The following is an 18,860-nucleotide window of genomic DNA, read 5'->3' on the forward strand; positions in this document are numbered from 1 at the left end:
CCAGATTAAAGATTTTTTGTTATTCATATGCCAATTAAAAGATATTTATATGGTGATAATCACATATAACTAAATACTACTTCATAATAATATCTGTTTTATTTTAAAAAGATACCAAGTCACTTTTCTTCAGAATTTATTTTTCAAAATATATACATTCTATCATAGAGATTTCAGTCTACAGTCATATGATCTTAAATTATTCTTTTAATGGGTATAATAAAAATCAGTGATCTGTATGTTATATCTACATCTTGCCAGTTGTGACAATTCAGTATAATGTTGGGAGGATATTACAATGTGATTACAGTCATATGAAGAACAGTGTGTAAATTACCCTGCTTCTCTAAGAGATTTCTGAATATATATGTTAAAATGTGGCATAGAGCCAATGAAAAATAAGACACTTTGTTATTCTTATCTAGGGCAGTCCCCAAATCACCCATCACCAAACCCAGAGCAGTTTAGGCTGAAGAATTACATTCTATTTACTTTAAGTATAACTCAAAATCTTGGACTCTTGCTATCTTCTAGTTAGCCATATTATGCAGGAACAAAAAATAATGGTGAGCACAATTAAGCAGGAAGAAAGAGAGAGGGAGAGAGGTGGGGAGACTGATAACAGACTTCTCTTGACAGAAAGCCCTGCCTGGGTTTGTTTCAACACAATGCCTCTGCCCATTTGTAAGCACATTCTAAAAATGCAGTCAAATATCTAACATTTCCTCTTACGGAGAAGCAGATGTTTGTTTTCCTCTCAGAAAACATTTGTAAAAATATAATCAGAGCATCTGGGTTTTTGAATGAATATTAACAACTGTCATCAAATGTTTTGGTATCATCTAAATAAAGGCAGGAAGCAACAGTTAGAACTGGGCATGTAACAACAGACTGGTTCCAAATAGGAAAAGGAGTATATCAAGGCTGTACATTGTCACCCTGCTTATTTAACTTATGTGCAGAGTACATCATGAGAAACGCCGGGCTGGAAGAAGCACAAGCTGGAATCAAGATTGCTGGGAGAAATATCAATAACCTCAGAAATGCAGATGACACCACCCTTATGGCAGAAAGTTAAGAGGAACTAAAAAGCCTCTTGATGAAAGTGAAAGAGGAGAGTGAAAAAGTTGGCTTAAAGCTTAACATTCAGAAAACTCAGATCATGGCATCTGGTCCCATCACTTCATGGGAAGTAGATGGGGAGACAGTGGAAACAGTGTCAGACTTTATTTTTTGGGGCTCCAAAATCACTGCAGATGGTGACTTCAGCCATGAAATTAAAAGATGCTTACTCCTTGGAAAGAAAGTTATGACCAACCTAGATAGCATATTAAAAAGCAGAGACATTACTTTGCCAACAAAGGTCCATCTGGTCAAGGCTATGGTTTTTCCAGTGGTCATGTATGGATGTGAGAGTTGGACTGTGAAGAAAGCTGAGGGCCGAAAAAATGATGCTTTTGAACTATGGTATTGGAAAAGATTCTTGAGAGTCCCTTGGACTGCAAGGAGATCCAACCCATCCATCCTAAAGGAGATCAGTCCTGGGTGTTCATTGAAAGGGCTGATGCTGAAGCTGAAACTCCAATACTTTGGCCACCTCATGTGAAGAGTTGACTTGTTGGAAAAGACCCTGATGCTGGGAGGGATTGGAGGCAGGAGGAGAAGGGGACAACAGAGGATGAGATGGCTGGATGGCATCACCGACTCGATGAGAATGAGTTTGAATAAACTCTGGGAATTGGTCATGGACAGGGAGGCCTGGCGTGCTGCGATTCATGGGGTCACAAAGAGTCGGACACGACTGAGTGACTGGACTGAACTGAATAGGGCCTGTTATTTGGGAAAAGAAATGCTAACCAATTACTATCTACCAAAAATAATTCAATTTAAATTATAAATAAATTTCAGAGAAATGCGGTTTACACATTGCAAGAAAGCCCAATCAAATTTCATTAGTAACAAAACTAAAATAAAATTAATGCTTTGTAAAAAGAAAATTAAAATTTTCATGTTAGCATAATGATACTCATTTCTATAAGTTACTTGGATTTTCTATTTTTATTTTAGTAAAAACCTCTTTTCTTTCATTTTGGTTAAAAGAAATAAAAATTATAAATGATGTAAGCCTGTGCCTACTTCAGATTTCATAGGTGGTAGATTATTCAGCACTTTTAATATTCATGATTCTTCCTTTGTATGAGAATTAGATTTGTCTCTGTTGCAGAAAATAATTTCTTTTCATTTCAATGAAAAAAGCACCTACCATTAGATGCTGAGATCTAAGATGAAAAATCAAAAGATGTATATATGTGTATGTATATGTATATATATATATATACATAGAGAGAGAGAAAGATATATATGTATATATATGTGTGTATATATATATAATTGAAAGATACACACACCATTAGATGCTGAGATCTAAGATGAAAAATCAAAAGATATATATGTGTATGTATATATATATATGTATATGTATATATATATATATATATATATATATATAAAGATATATATGTATATATATGTGTGTATATATATATAATTGAAAGATACACACACCATTAGATGCTGAGATCTAAAATGAAAAATCAGAAGATGTATATATGTGTATGTGTGTGTATATATATATATATATATATATATATATATATATATATATATAAATAAAGATATATATGTGTGTGTGTATATATATATATAATTGAAAGATACACACACACACACACATCTATATAGCTCAGTTGGTAAAGAATCTACCTGCAGTGCAGGAGATCCCAGTTGGATTCCTGGGTCGGGAAGATCCGCTGGAGAAGGGATAGGCTACCCACTCCAGTGTTCTTGGGCTTCCACTGTGGCTCAGTTGGCAAAGAATCTGCCTGCAATGTGGGCTACTTGGGTTCGATCCTTGGGTTGGGAAGATCCCCTGAAAAAGGGAAGGGCTACCCACTCCAGTATTCTGGCCTGGAGAATTCCATGGTCTGTACAGTCCATGGGTCAGACATGACTGAGGGACTTTCACTTTCACTTAAAAAAATAATTTATTTTTTTTTATTGAAGGATGATTGTTTTACAGAATTTTGCTGTTTTCTGTCAAACCTCAACATGAATCAGCCATAGGTATGCATATATCCCCTCTCTTTTTAAACTCCCTTCCATCTCCCTCCCCATCCCACCCCTCTAGGTTGATACAGAGCTCCTGTTGTGTTTCCTGAGTCATATATATATATATATATATATATATATATGTATATGTGTGTGTGTGTGTGTGTGTGTATACACACAAGTTATCCACATTTCATTCACACACTCTCTAGCCCTAACTTTTCATAAACTTAATCTACAAAAGTGAGGGTTTTGCCACTACCTAAAGACCTTTTTAAAAAAATCATTTTTCTGCTATGTAAAATAAAACTATTGTTTTTCAAAAAGTTTTAACTTTTCAACTTTTAACTGACTTAAATCCATGTATTTAAAACTGCCAATTATTTAATCAGATGCAATTTATACACAAACACACACAAATAATATTCAGTATTTTGGGACAAGTGAGGCAATGATTAATAATAAGAGATTGCCTAAGTAAACTATGATACATTTATATAAAGAAATTATATTTAGTTTCCAAGAAAACTGCCTGGAAAATTCTTCTCATAAAAAGTATTAAGTAATTAAAAACAATGCAGCCTGTATAAGAACAAAGTATAAATAGTACAGGCAGGAAAAAATAGTCTGAAATGATATGTGTTCAGATTTTAATAGCAAATTTCTTTGAGTCATGAAATTTGAGTATTTTTTGGTATTTTCTTTCTTATAAATATGAGCACTTTCTATTTTTTTATGTATTGAATATGCATTATTTCTGTAATTTTAAAAAACATGTTATTCTGAATATTTTTTTAAATATACAAAAATATTCTATTGAACACGTTGATTCATTCTGAGAGTGGCATAATGGTGTTATGTACCAATTAAGCTTGCAATGTCTAATTACATCAGTTCATTGGGTTAGTTAGGGTACGAATGTGGTAAGCTGCAAATAAACTCTATATAGGCAACATTAGCCTTGCTAATAGAGAGCTGCTATTGGAATATTATTTCAGGAACTAAAATCTGCAAATAAACACATTTAAACAAACAGAAAAAATCTTTCACCCACCTCTTCTGGTCTGCCATCTAAACAGAAAGAATATAATTGGTAATGCCTCTAAAATGCACATAACTTTTTCTGGTACAGATGGAAGGGCACTAACTGCATGAAGTGCAGTGGTAGCCCCTGTAAAACGGGCAAAGGATGGCAAAACAGCAAACTAACAAAATATTACTACAACTATTACTAGTACTACTACTTCTTCAACCACTACTATTAATGTTACTATTACAACTACTAGTAATTACAACTAATGTATGTGCACATGTGCATGCTCAGTCACTCAGTCCTGTCACACTCTTTGCAATCCTGTGGACTGTAGCCTGCCAGGCTCCGGTATCCATGGAATTTTCCAAACAAGAATACTGAAGGGGGGTTGCCTTTCCCTACTCCAAGGAATCATCCAACCCAGGGATTGAACCAGGGTCTCCTGAATTGACAGGTGAATTCCTTACCATTGCACCACATGGTAACCCTAACTACGACTAATGCTTATAATGAGTGTAAGTTGCCATGCGTTTTCCATGTACAAAGCACTTCAAGTAAATTATAAAATTTAATTTTAATAATTCTGTAAGCTGTAAATGTTATAATCCTCATTTCACAATGAGAAACTAGGAAAAGTTAAATGAATTGCTCTAGGTAACAGCTAATACACAGTGTAGGTTACAGTTGAACCCCAGATTCAACTTAAAACTTAAATCAAAACTCTTTCCAATTTTGAACATTGCTTCTTACAGAATTGTTCATTATTTCCAATTTCAATGCTACATATGATTTTCATAAAAATATCCATTTGCTATTGATTTTTACACCCCGTGGAGTCTGATGCAGAACTTTTTTGGATACATTAATATATAATCACTGTCTACCTGGTCCTATCATCATTTTATTGCTACTGAACTATTTCCCATTCTGCAGCCTGTTAGTTGTAAATAGTTATTCATTTGTAACAAACAATCTTGAGTGATTATACATCATATACTCTGTACTATACATCATATTAGACAGTGAATCAGGAAGGAAAAAGCTTAAAGTACACTTGCACTATAAATGAAGTATAGCTTTTATTAGTATTAGATGTTATTCAGGTATAAAATAAATTGTACATTCTTAAGAATGCACATCTTAAGAAACATAGTATAAGAATAGTTTTAATTTAATAAATACCATATATACTCCTTACTATGTGTCAGATACTTTGAAAATATTATTATAACTAAATTATTTTAAAATTGTGCAAATTATATAATTATAAACTGATTTAACTATAAAAATTAATTAATATAACTAGATTACATTTGGTGACATATTGATTCCCCCAGATAACCCTATACAAAATATATATTAATATATATATTTTTCACATAAAAAAATTATTGTCATTGCTAAGTTGTGTCTGACTCTTTGCAACCCCATGGACTGCAGCAAGCCAGATTCCCCCTCTTCCACTATCTCCCAGAGTTTGCTCAAGTTTAAGCCCATTGAGTCCATGATGCTATCTAGCCATCTCTTCCTCAGCTATCTCTTTTTCTTTTTCCTTCAATCTTTCCCAGCATCAGGTCTGGTACTCCCATATATTTAAGAATTTTCCACAAATTTTGTGATTCACACAGTCAAAGGCTTTAGTCTAGTCAATGAAGCAGAGGTAGATGTTTTTCTGGACTTCCCTTGCTTTCTCATTGATCCAATGAATGTTGACAATTTGATCTCTGATTCTTCTGCCTTTTCTAAACCCAGCTTGTATATCTGGAAATTCTTGGTTCACATGCTGCTGAAGCTTAGCTTGAAGGATTTTGAGCATAACCTTGCTAGCATGTAAAATGAGCACAATTGTATGGTAGTTTGAACATTCTTTGTCATTGCAGTTCTTTGAGATTGGAATAAAAACTGAACTTTTCTAGTCCTGTGGCTACTGCTGAATTTTCCAAGTTTGCTGACATATTGAGTGCAGTCCTTTAACATTTAACATCATCATGTTTTAGGGTTTTAATAGCTCAGATGGAATTCCATCACCTCCACTAGTTTTGTTCATAGTAATTCTTCCTAAGTCACTTGACTACATTCCAGGATGTCCAGCTCTAGGTGGGTGAACACACCATCATAGTTATCCATGTCATTAAGAGCTTTTTTGTACAATTGTTCTGTGTATTCTTCTTAATTTCTTCTGCTTCTGTTAGGTCCTTATCATTTCTAACCTTTATCATGGAGAGATAAGAAGGCCTTCCTAAAAAACAATGTAAAGAATAGAGGAAAACAATAGAATAGGAAAGACTGGAAATCTCTTCAATAAAACTGAAGATACAAGGGAAACATTTCATGCAAGGATGAGCATGATAAAAGCAACATAAAGAAACTAGTACATAATAGTTTGTCCATAGTCATGTAGCTAGTAAGGGATAGGCTGGAAGTCAAACCCCAGAATTTGAATTCATAATTGTGTGCTTAATTGGTGGGATCATGTTTCTAACCTAGAGTGCTTATTAAACTTTAATGTCTATTATACTGTATAGGACCAATAGAAAATATGTGAGATTCTAAAACTCCCAGAGATTTAGGAAAAGATAGATTATACTGAAGGATGTAAACAAGTAGGTAACAGAACTGGTTTTATATACATTCAAGAGTTAATACAAACTCTACCTCAGTGGTGTTGAGGCAATATAATTACAAATAAAACCTTCTCTCAACTGTTTTATTATTAAATAAGCATTAAATCAAAATGTGGTGTACACCACAGACCATACCTAAGGGATTGCAAAGACAGAAATACACCTCATCTCTTATATAGCCAAGCTATATGCAACCTATTGCATACATGTTTTCCAAATAGACAGTAACTAGTTCTCAGATAAGAGGACTTGACCACATCCTCTGGCACATAGTTTTACTTAACATTATCATGATAAATGAGGAGATCCCCTGTGATGAATTCCCGCAGAGGAGAAACTAGTTTCTCGTTGTAAATTGGAGTAAATTGCCCACTATAGCCAGGCTTTTCCTCTCCCACAAGGAACTGAAAGATAGCTGCAATATCCCTTGATCTTAGCATTTTAAAAATAATTGCTACCAGGACCTTGAGGAAATTTTGCTGAGATGAGAGACAGGCAAGAGTTTAATTTAATCATTATAAAGATTTACAAACATTTAAAAAGCACAGGGATTCCCTGGTAGCTTAGCTGGTAAAGAATCTGCCTTCAATTCAGGAGACTCTGGTTTGATTCCTGGGTCAGGAATTACCCCTGGAGAAGGGATAGGCTACCCACTCCAGGATTTTTGCCTGGAGAATCCCCATGGACAGAGGAGCCTGGTGGGCTACAGTCCATGGACACAAAGAGTCAGACACAACTGAGGGACTAAGCACAGAACAGTAAAGCACAAAAAGGATGGAGAAGTAACTTCTGAAATAAAGTGACTATGGTCAACAAGGAGAATTGAGCCTCTTTTTTTTTTTTTTTTTTTTGAGCCTCTTATTTTTAATTTGTATCTGCCCTTAGGTCTTCCCTGTGGCTCAGTCAGTAAAGAGTCTGCCTGCAATGTGGGAGAGCCAGGTTCAATCCCTGGGTCAGGAAGATCCCCTGGAGAAGGAAATGGCAACCCACCCCAGTATTCTTACCTGGAGAATTCCATGGACAGAAGAGGCTGGTGGGCTACAGCCCATGAGGTCACAAAGAGTCAGGCACGACTGAGTGACTAACATTTTCACTTTCACTTTTCTTTAGAATGGTCACACTTGCCTAAGGCAACTGATCAGTGTCTGTCTCTTCTGAAAGTCAATCAGGGACAGCTTCATTCTGATAAATATGTCTTGACAACCAATCAATAACAGTTTCACCTGACTAAGCACATTTCTACTGATTATGACAAGCTTATTATTTCTGATTTTCCAACAATTTTTGTACTCCATGCTTTCCAAAAGCCCTATATAATATAAAATATACACTCTGCTTGGAGAGATGTGATGAGTGTATCTCTCCCTTGTCACAGTAAGCAATAAGTTCAGCCTTGTTTTATTTTCAGATACTGAGCAATAATCTCTCCATCCTTTAACACATGTTATAGGAAGAGGAATGATAAGAAATGATTTTAACTCATATTTTAATTTTTAAGTGACTGACCTGAAACAGCAGATCCAGTAAGTATAATACATGTAGCAATAACACAGAGTTTCAAGAATTAATGGAAATGATGCAGAAACAATACTAATAGTCATAGTCTCATCATTCTTGGAAAATATGAAAAGAAGAAAATGCTTTAAAAAAAGTATTTTAGTCTCCAATATATGCCAGGTATTTTGTTACATGTTTCATGTGTAATCCTCAGAACAAACTTCTGAAGTTTTCTAATTAAATTGCATATTTTTTCTATCTATATATCCATCTATTTTTATGAAATCTTGTCTAATGTCTCTTAACAAGTTAATAACTAAGACATGATTATATAGCAAGCTTGTCTGAGTCTGAGTCCAATTGATATTTCTCCTGGCAATCTTTACTCCAGCTTGTGCTTCATCCAGCCCAGCATTTCTCATGATGCAGAGTATATCATGTGAAATGCCAGGCTGGATGAAGCACAAGCTGGAATCAAGTTTGCCGGGAGAAGTATTGATGTGATAACCTCAGATATGCAGATTATATCACCCTTGTGGCAGAAAGCAAAGAGGTACTAAAAAGCCTCTTGATGAAAGTGAAAGAGGAGAGTGAAAAAGCTGACTTAAATCTGAACATTCAAAAAACTAAGATCATGGCATCCAGTACCATCACTTCATGGCAAAAATATGGGACAACAATGGAAACAGTGGTAAATTTATTTTCTTGGGCTCCAAAATCACTGCAGATGGTGACTGCAGCCATGGAATCAAAAGACGCTTGCTCCTTGGAAGAAAAGCTATGACAAACTTAAACAGCATTTTAAAAAGCGGAAACATTACTTTGCCAATAAAGTTTTGTATAGTCAAAGCTATGATTTTCCTGTTAGTCATGTATGGATGTGAGAGTTGGACCGTAAAGAAGGCTGAACAATGAAGGATTGATGCTTTTGAAATGTGTTGGAGAAGACTTCTTGAGAGTCCCTTGCACTGTAAGGAGATCAAGCTAGTCAATCCTAAAGGAACTCAGTCTTAAATATTCATTGGAAGGACTGATGCTGAAGTTGAAGCTCCGATACTCTGACCACCAAGACCTTGATGTTGGGAAAGTTTGAAGGCAGGAGAAGAAGGGGACGACAGAGGATGAGATGGTTGGATGGCATCACCAACTCAATGGACATGAGTTTGAGCAAACTCCAGGAGATGGTGAAGGACAGGAAAGCCTGGCATGCTGCAGTCCATGGGGTCGCTAAGAGTCAGACGTGACTAAGTGATTGAAAGAGAACATTTTTTCCTTATACTAAAGTATATTGAAAGAAGAAATTTTAGAAACAAAAATTTTCCTTTAGAATTTTGAAATGTTTTAAACATGTCAGCTGGAAAAAGACCCATTAATTCTTTGTTTTCCATTTATATATTGGTATTATTTCCTTCTACGTGCCAACTGTTTAGTAATAATTTAATGCTACATAATCTGTTAATTCCTGAAATGTTGTTTCCTTTTGTAAGCCAGATGTAATTTTGAATGACTAGAAGACCACATTTTTAATATTCCTTCTAGATATACATATAAAATTGAGACTATTTCCAAGGTAAAAATAAGACCTCAAATAAGAACTTCTCATGAAGATGATGTACTTCTAAATATGTAACCAGAAAATTTGAGAATTAGCATTTTTCTAATACCATGGAAATATGCATCCACTAATCTTACAATTCTAAGCTAAATTTATTTTTCCACCTTATGATATTCCAAGTATTAATAATTGGAGCTAATTTGGCAGCTTTGACAACTGGAATTATTGCCTTCTTGGGTGTTAATTCTCATATCTTTTAAATGAGAGGGAATACACATTCATTTAGTTAAAAATATAGTTATATTCCATATGATTCTGATCAAGGGGAAAAAAAAAAACATGAGTAAAAAAAAATCCATAATACATTTAGCTGGAAAAGTGGAATCAATGAAAAGAAATTACCATATGCTTCCCTGATGTATAAATAAACTAAAAAATCTAGAGAAAACAGACTATTTCTTAGCAAATATAAATTTCCAAAACATAGCCAAAGAGATGTGAAACATTTTTTTCACTGTTTTATATTTCTATTTTAATTTCTCCAGCTTTATTGAGATATATTTAGCATATAACATTGTGTAAATTTAAGGTGTACAGTGTGATGAGTTGACATACATATATATTGGAAAATGATTACTACAATAAGGTTAGGTAATACATTATTTCACAGTTACCTTTTGTGTGTGTCTATGTGTATACGTGGTGAAAACCTTTAAGATTTACTCCCTTAGCAACTTTTAAGTACACAGTATAGTATTGTGAAACATTTTTTTACACACACTACCATAACAGAAATTTAAAAGATATTTTAATATCTGCTTCTGAAAAGCACATCAAAGTCAAATGAGTTCCATGTATGTTGCAGTTATTGTTGTTGTTCAGTCACAAAGTCAAGTCCAACTCTTTGTGACCCCATGGACTGCAGTATGCTAGGCTTCTCTGTCCTCTACTATCTCCCTGAGCTTGCTCAAATTCGTGTCCCTTGAGTCAGTGATACTACCTAAGCATCTCTTCCTCTGCTCCCTCCTTCTCATTAGCATCAGGGTCTTTTCCAGTGAGTCACCTCTTAGCATCAGGTGGCCAAAGTGTTGGAGCTTCAACTTCAGCCTCTGTCATTTCAATGTTTTCAGGTTCATTTCTTATAGGATTGACTGGTTTGATTTCCTTGCAATCCATGGAACTCTCAAGAGCTTTCTCCAGCACCACAATTCGAAAGCATCAATTCTTTGGTCTCAACCTTGTTTATGGTCCAGTTCTCACATTAATACATGACTACTGGAAACCATAGCTTTGATTTTATACATGCTTATCAGCAAAATAATGTCTCTACTTTTTAATATACTGTCTGGGTTTGTCATAGCTTTCTTTCCAAGAAACAAGTCTTTCTTTCTTGGCTGTAGTCACCATCTATGGTGAGTTTGGAGCTCTAGAAAATAAAATCCATCACTGCTTCTATTTTTTTTTCCCCACTTCCATTTGCCATGAAATAATAGGACCAAATGCCATGATCTTAGTTTTTTGAATGTTGAGTTTCAACCCAGCTTTTTCACTCTTCTCTTCCAGACTCATCAAGAGGCTGTTTAGTTCCTCTTCGCTTTCTGCCATTAGAATGGTATCATCTGCATATCCGAGGTTGTTGATATTTCCCTTGGCAACCTTGATTCCAGCTTGCAATTCATCCAGTCTGGTATTTCACATGATGTACTCTGCATATAATTTAAATAAGCAGGGTGACAATATACAACCTTGCCATATTCCTTCCCAATCTGGAAGCAGTCAGTTATTCCATGACTGGTTCTAATTTTTGCTTCTTGACCTACATACAGGTTTCTTAGGAGACAGGTAAGGTGGTCTGGAACTCCCATCTCTTGAAAAATTTTCCACAGTTTGTTGAGATCTACACATTAAAGGTTTAGCATAGTCAAATTAGCAGAAGTAGATTTTTTTAGTTATTTTGCTTTCTGCATGATCCAACAAATGCTGGCAATTTGATCTCTTGTTCCTCTGCCTTTTCTAAATCCAGTTTCTATATCTGGAAGTTCTTGGTTCATATACTGTTGAAGCCTAGCTTGGAGAATATTGAGCATAACCCTGCTAGCAAGTGTATAGTTCCATCTATAGTGTTACCACATCTTTAGATATAAAATAACTCCAATTGATCTCGAGTGACCTCAGCCTGCAATGACTTGAAGTGGGGCATGGGTTCCCAAGGAGAGAATGAGGTTGGGGCATGGTGGTGAGAGCACTAAATCCGAACCACTAGACCAGTGGTCAGTGACAAGGACTGTAGCTCTTCAATTTTGCAGGAAAGAATTCTTACAAAGATAGAAAGTAATGAAACAAGTAAAGTACTTATTAGGAGGAAAACAGTACAGTACATATGGATAGACACACAGGCAGACTCAGAGAAAGAGTCCTTGAGTTGCACCACATGGCAGTTTGAATTACTTTTTAAAAAATTAATTAATTAGTTGATTTTACTTTACAATATTGTATTGGTTTTGCCATACATTGACTTGAATTCACCATGAGTGTACATGTATTCCCCATCCTGAACGCCCCTCCCACCTCCCTCCCCATCCCATCCCTCTGGGTCATCCCATTGCACCAGCCCCAAGCACCCCATATCATGCAACAAACCTGGACTGGCGATTCATTTCACATATGATATTTTACATGTTTCAATGCCATTCTCCCGTATCATCCCTCCCTTGCCCTCTCCCACAGAGTCCAAAAGACTGTTCAATGCATGTGTGTCTCTTTTGCTGTCTCACACACAGGGTTATCATTACCTCCTTTCTGTATTGGTGTTTTTCTTTCTGGCTTACTTCACTCTGTATAGTAGGCTCCAGTTTCATCCGCCTCAATAGAACTGATTCAAATTTGTTCTTTTTAATGGCTAAGTAATATTCCATTGGGTATATGTACCAGAGATTTCTTATCCATTTGTCTTCTGATGGGCATCTAGATTGCTTCCATGTCCTGGCTATTAGAAACAGTGCTGTGATGGAAATTGGGGTACATGTGTCTCTTTCGATTCTGGTTTCCTCAGTGTGTATGCCCAGAAGTGGGATTGCTGGGTCATATGGCAGTTCTATTTCCAGTTTGTTAAGGAATCTCCACACTATTCTCCATAGTGGCTGTACTAGTTTGCATTCCCACCAACAGTGTAAGAGGGTTCCTTTTTCTCCATACCTTCTCCAGCATTTATTTCTTGTAGACTTTTGGATAGCAGTCATTCTGACTGGCGTGAAATGGTGCCTCATTGTGGTTTTGATTTGCATTTCTCTGATAATAAGTGATTTGAGCATCTTTTCATGTGTTTGTTAGCCATCTGTATGTCTTCCTTGGAGAAATGTCTGTTTAGTTCTTTGTCCACTTTTTGATTGGGTTGTTTATTTTTCTGGAATTGAGCTGTAGGAGATGCTTGTATATTTTTGAGATTAAATCTTTGTCCATTGCTTTGTTTGCTATTATTTTTTCCCATTCTGAAGGCTGTCTTTTCATCTTGATTATAGTTTCCTTTGTTGTGCAGAAGTTTTTAGTTTTAATTAGATCCCATTTGTTTATTTTTGCTTTCATTTCGAATATTCTGGGAGGTGGGTGATAGAGGATCATGCTGTGGTTTATGTTGGAGAGTGTTTTGCCAATGTTTTCCTCTAGGAGTTTAATAGTTTCTGGTCTTATGTTTAGATCTTTAATCCATTTTGAGTTTATTTTTGTGTATGGTGTTAGAAAGTGTTCTAGTTTCATGCTTTTACAAGTGGTTGACCAGTTTTCCCAGCACCACTTGTTAAAGAGATTTTTTCTCCATTGTGTATTCTTGCCTTGTTTGTCAAAGATAAGGTGTCCATAGGTAGTGGGTTTATCTGTGGGCTTTCTAATTTGTTCCATTTATGTATATTTCTGTCTCTGTACCAGTACCATACTGTCTTGATGACTGTGGCTTTGTAGTAGAGCCTGAAGTCAGGCAGGTTGAGTCCTTCAGTTTCATTCTTCTTTCTCAAGACTGCTTTGGCTATTCGAAGTTTTTTGTATTTCCATACAAATGATGAAATTATTTGTTCTAGTTCTCTGAAAAATACTGTTGGTAGCTTGATAGGGATTGCATTGAATCTATAGATTGCTTTGGGTTTTATACTCATTTTCACTGTATTGTTTCTTCCAATCCATGAATACAGTACATTTCTCCATCTATTTGTGTCCTGTTTGATTTCTTTCATCAGTGTTTTATAGTGTTTTTTTAATAGGACTTTTTTTTCTTTAATTAGATATATTCCTAAGTTTTTTTATTATTTTCGTTGCAATGATGAATGGAATTGTTTCTTTACTTTCTCTTTCTGTTTTCTCATTTTTAGTGTATAGGAATGCAAGGGATTTCTGTGTGTTAATTTTATATCCTGCAACTTTACTATATTCATTGGTTAGCTCTAGTAATTTTCTGGTGGAGTCTTTAGGGTTTTCCATGTAGAAAATCATGTCATCTGCAAACAGTGAGAGTTTCACTTCTTCTTTTCCAATCTGGATTCCTTTTATTTCTTTTTCTGCTCTGATTGCCGTGGCCAAAACTTCCAAAACTATATTGAATAGTAGTGGTGAGAGTGGGCACCCTCGTCTTGTTCCTGACTTTAGGGGAAATACTTTCAATTTTTCACCACTGAGGATAAAATTTGCTGAGGGTTTGTCATATACAGCTTTGATTATGCTGAGGTATGTTCCTTCTATTCTTGCTTTCTGGAGGGTTTTTATCATAAATGGATATTGAATTTTGTCAAGGGCTTTCTCTGCATTGATTGAGACAATCATATCGTTTTTATTTATCAGTTTGTTAATGTGGTGTATTACATTGATTGCTTTGCGGATATTGAAGAATCCTTGCATCCCTGAGATAAAGCCCACTTGGTCATGATGTATGATCTTTTTAATATGTTGTTGAATTCTGTTTTCTAGAATTTTGTTAAGGATTTTTCCATCTATGTTCTTCAGTGACATTGGCCTGTGGTTTTCTCTCTCTTTTTTTTTTTTTTTTTGTGGTATCTTTGTCAGGTTTTGGTATTAGGGTGATGGTCACCTCATAGAATGAGTTTGGCAGTTTACCTTCCTCTGCAATTTTTTGGAAGAGTTTGAGTAGGATAGGTGTTAGTTCTTTTCTAAATTTTTCTTAGAATTCAGCTGAGAAGCCATCTGGTCCTGGGCTTTTGTTTGTTGGAAGATTTCTGATTACAGTTGCAATTTTTGTGCCTGTTATGGGTCTGTTAAGATTTTCTATTTCTTCTGGGCTCCATTTTGGAAAGTTGTACTTTTCTAAGAATTTGTCCATTTCTTCCAAGTTGTCCATTTTATTTGCATATAGTTGCTGTTAATAGTCTCTTCTGATCCTTTGTAATTCTGTGTTATCTCTTGTGATCTCTCCATTTTCATTTCTAATTTTGTTGATTTGATTTTTCTCCCTTTGTTTCTTAATGAGTCTGGCTAATGGTTTGCCAATTTTACTTATCTTCTCAAAGAACCAGCTTTTGGCTTTGTTGATTTTTGCTATGATCTCTTTTATTTCTTTTGCATTTATTTCTGCCCTAATTTTTAAGATTTCTTTCCTTCTACTAAACCTGAGTTTCATAATTTCTTCCTTTTCAAGTTTCTTTAGTTGTACAGTTAGGTTATTTATTTGACTTTTTTCTTATTTCTTGAGGTAAGCCTGTATTGCTACGAACCTTCCCCTTAGTACTGCCTTTACAGTGTCCCATAGGTTTTAGGTTTCTGTGTTTTCATTTTAATTCATTTCTATGCATCTTTTGATTTCTTTTTTGATTTCTTCTGTGATTTGTTGGTTATTCTGCAGTGTGTTGTTCAGCCTTCATATGTTTTGATCTTTAATAGTTTTTCTCCTGTAGTTGACATCTAATCTTACTATATTGTGGTCAGAAAAGATGCTTGGAATGATTTCAATTTTTTTGAATTTACCAAGGCTAGATTTATGGTGTAGGATGTGATCTATTATGGAAAAAGTTCCATGTGTGCTTGAGAAAAAGGTGAAATTCATTGTTTTGGGGTGAAATATCATGTAGATATCAATTAGGTCTAACTGGTCTATAGTATCATTTAAAGTTTGTGTCTCCTTGCTAATTTTCTGTTTAGTTGATCTATCCATAGGTGTGAGTGGGGTATTAAAGTCTCCCAATATTATTGTGTTATTGTTAATTTCCCTTTTCATCCTTGTTAGAATTTGTCTTACATATTGTGATGCTCCTATGTTAGGTGTATATATATTTATGATTGTTATATCTTCTTCTTGGATTGATCCTTTGATCATTGTATAATGTCCATCTTTGTCTCTTTTCACAGCCTTTGTTTTAAAGTCTATTTTATCTGATATGAGTATTGTTACTCTTGCTTTCTTTTGGTCTCTATTTGCATGGAGTATTTTTTTCCAGCCCTTCACTTTCAGACTGTATATGTCCTTTGTTTCGAGGAGGGTCTCTTGTAGACAACATATATAGGGGTTTTGTTTTTGCATCCATTCAACCAATCTTTGTCTTTTGGTTGGGGCATTCAACCATTTTACATTTAAGGTAATTATTGATAAGCATGATCCTGTTGCCAATTACTTTGTTTTTTGGGTTCAAGTTTATATACCTTTTCTGTGTTTCCTGTCTAAAGAAGATCCTTTATTATTTGTTGAAGAGCTGGTTTGGTGGTGCTGAATTCTCTCAGCTTTTGCTTGCCTGTAAAGCTTTTGATTTCTCCTTAATATTCGAATGAGATCCTTGCTGGATACAGTAATCTGGGTTGTAGGTTATTTTCTTTCATCACTTTAAATATGTCCTGCCATTCCCTTCTGACCTGAAGAGTATCTTTTGAAAGATCAGCTGTTATCCTTATGGGAATCCCCTTGTGTGTTATTTTTTGTTTTTCCCATGCTGCTTTTAATATTTGGTCTTTGTGTTTGATTTTTGTTAATTTGATTAATATGTGTCTTGGGGTGTTCCACCTTGGGTTTATCCTGTTTGGGACTGTCTGGATTTCTTGGACTTGGGTAATTATTTCCTTCCCCATTTTAGGGAAGTTTTCAACTATTATCTCCTCAAGTTTTTTCTCATGGTCTTTCTTTTTGTCTTCTTCTTCTGGGACTCCTATGATTCGAATGTTAGGGTGTTTAACATTGTCCCAGACGTCTATGAGGTTGTCCTCATTTCTTTTAATTCTTTTTTTTCTTTTTTCCTCTTCGTTTCATTTATTTCTACTATTCTATCTTCTACCTCCCTTATCTTATCTTCTGCCTCTGTTATTCTACTTTTTGTTCACTCCAGAGTGCTTTTGATCACATTTATTACATTATTCATTATATATTGACTCCTTTTTTATTTCTTCTAGTTCCTTGTTAAACATTTCTTGCATCTTCTTGATCCTTGTCTCCAGGCTATTTATCTGTAACTCCAAATTGTTTTCAAGATTTTGGATCATTTTCACTATCATTATTTGGAAATATTTATCACGTAGACTCCCTATCTCTTCCTCTTTTGTTTGGGTTGGTGGGCATTTATCCTGTTCCTCTACCTGCTGGGTATTTCTCTGCCTTTTCATCTTGTTTATATTGCTGTGTTTAGGGTGGCCTTTCTGTATTCTGGCAGTTGGCAATTCCTCTTTATTGTGGAGGTTCCTCACTGTGGGTGGGGTTGGATGGGTGGCTTGTCAAGGTTTCCTGGTTAGGGAAGCTTGCATCAGTGTTCTGGTAGGTGGAGCTGGATTTCTTCTTTCTGGAGTGCAATGAAGTGTCCAGTAATAAATTTTGAGATGTCAGTGAGCTTGGTGTGACTTTGGACAGCCTGTATATTGAGACTGAGGGTTATGTTCCTGTGTTGCTGGATAATTTGCATGGTATGTCTTGCTCTGGAGCTTGTTGGCCTTTGGGTGGTGCTTGGTTTCAGTGTAGGTATGGAGGCATTTGATGAGTTCCTATTGATTAATGTTCCCTGGATTCAGGTGTTCTCTGGTGTTCTCAGGATTTGGACTTAAGCCTCCTTCCTCTGGTTTTCAGTCTTAATCTTACAGTAGCCTCAAGACTTCTCCAGCTATACAGCACCAATGATAAAACATCTAGGTTAATGATGAAAAGTTTCTTGACAGTGAGGGCCGCCTGGAGAGGTACACAGAGTTATATGGAGAAGAGAAGAGGGAGGAGGGAGATAGAGGTGACCAGGAAGAGGAGAGGGGGAATCAAAAGGGGAGAAAGCAAGCTAGCCAGTAATCACTTCCTTATGTGCTCTCCACAGTCTGGATCCCTCAGAGATGTTCATGGAGTTACACAGAGAAGAGAAGAGGGAGGGGGGAGACAGAGGTGTCCAGGAGGGTAAAAGTGGGAATCAAAAGGAAAGATACAGATCCAGCCAGTAATCAGTTCCCTGAGTGTTCTCCATAGTCTAGAACACACAAAGAGATTCACCAAATTGGATAGAGAAGAAAAGGGGTGGGAGGAGATAGAGGCAACCTGGTGGACAAAAAGAAGAGTCAAAAGGTGGAGACAGCATTCAGGCCAATGATCTCGCTCCCAAGTAAAAATGGGTACTGAAGATTGGGTTCTTAAAGGTGCAAAGTTGATAACAAATACCAAAAAGCAAAGATTAAAAATCTTGAGTAGAGGTTAGATTTTGAAAAATACAGTATTAAAACAAAACAAAAAAAATAACAACAACAACAACAAAAACACACAAAGGCACAGCAATTATTATATATATATGAAGTTTACTTTAAAAATAAGGTCTTTTTTTGGGCAAGATAGTAGTAGGTTATAAAAATGAAAATTAAAGGAGTAATGGGGACTTAAAAATAACAAAAAAAAATAAATTTTTTTCAATTTTTTTTTTAATTTAAAAAATGATAGTAGTAAAAATGTATCTAAGACTTTCTCTGGGTCTGTTGTGGACAGTGTGGGGTCAGTTCATTTTCAGTTAGTTCCTTGTCCTGGCTTGTACTTCTCATGGGCTATAGGCCCCTTCCTATATAGTTGGTGCTAGCTGTAGAGTTTTAATCTATTGCACCTGTCACT

The sequence above is a fragment of the Cervus elaphus genome, chromosome X, assembly GCF_910594005.1.
Source record: "Cervus elaphus chromosome X, mCerEla1.1, whole genome shotgun sequence".
Taxonomy (NCBI): Eukaryota; Metazoa; Chordata; class Mammalia; order Artiodactyla; family Cervidae; genus Cervus; species Cervus elaphus.